The sequence below is a fragment of the Anopheles maculipalpis genome, chromosome 3RL (genome assembly GCF_943734695.1).
Source record: "Anopheles maculipalpis chromosome 3RL, idAnoMacuDA_375_x, whole genome shotgun sequence".
In the NCBI taxonomy this organism is placed as follows: domain Eukaryota; kingdom Metazoa; phylum Arthropoda; class Insecta; order Diptera; family Culicidae; genus Anopheles; species Anopheles maculipalpis.
In genome coordinates this window covers 41,049,278-41,050,395 of record NC_064872.1, presented here as the reverse complement: position 1 = coordinate 41,050,395, position 1,118 = coordinate 41,049,278, and positions in this window count along the sequence as shown.

Sequence of the window (1,118 nt, the reverse complement as noted above, 5' to 3'; positions counted from 1 at the left end):
GTCGCTGAAGTGTATCACTAATTTTTTGGCTCGTTTCGACGTGTACCGTAGATAAGTCGTGCTAACAACGGCACGTGACAGGAAAGCGGTCGTGAGGCAGGAAGCGAATGATTATGTAGACGTCTTACGGCTTATGGGATGCTTGTTGGAGCCGAAATAATAATGATTGCATCTCCGGGGGAGTGTTAAAACAAGTTGTATCAGTAATCGGTATCGTTGCCTTAAATGACAAACTGATGGTGATGAAGGTGTTTGTAATTTGAGCTGCTGTGCTACGTGTCGTGGCATAGAAACGATGTAATCATTTTAGTTAACAAATTATTATTTAAAGTGCCATTCAATGAAACGTTACTTAGTACTCTCAAATATTAACGAAAGTTCTGCAAAAGCACGGGTGAACTTTTTAAAAGAGAAGCTTGCTTATACAATTACTTTTTAAGGTAGAACTTTCCTAATACGTTCTAGCTTGGGATACATTCTCAAAAAGTTAAACGCAATGTTGATCTCAAGTAGCAGCACACTCGATATTGTAGCAGCAAGAGGAGATGCGAAAGGACCAACTTACCCCAGTAAACCGGCTCCTAAATGATTACCATTTTCCATCTGCACCGAAAGCAGCTTTTGCAGTAAATGATGATGAAGTTTCCAGAGGGCTCCATGGTTCATTGCACGCCAGTTTTCGCAGTCATTTCCGGTGTTCTACCGTCTGCCTCGACCTCGAATACAGTTTTCTAGAAGGACTAGCGTGCTTCGTGTTAAAGCATTGCTTCTTGTGGTGAAGGATGACTTCACCTCAAAGGATCGTTACTTCACCTCATCACAAGTTCTGATTTCTCTCGAGAGCAAGAAAGTTCCTTCCTTTTGTAGAGGGAATGGATTGCAAAATGGGTTTTATTTAAAGCTTTCTATTTCTTAAGATGAGCTCCGTTGTATGGTACCTTATTATGTTAGGATCGTGAAGTAGCGAAACGATATCAAAAACATACAGTGACCGGCAAATAAAGTACTCATTTCTTCTTTTTTTTTTTATTTGTCTTATTGTTTTGGTTGAAATTTAACCGATCAAATCGCAGTAATTTGAAACATCTTTTACGTACGCTTGAAAATACAGCCCCAAA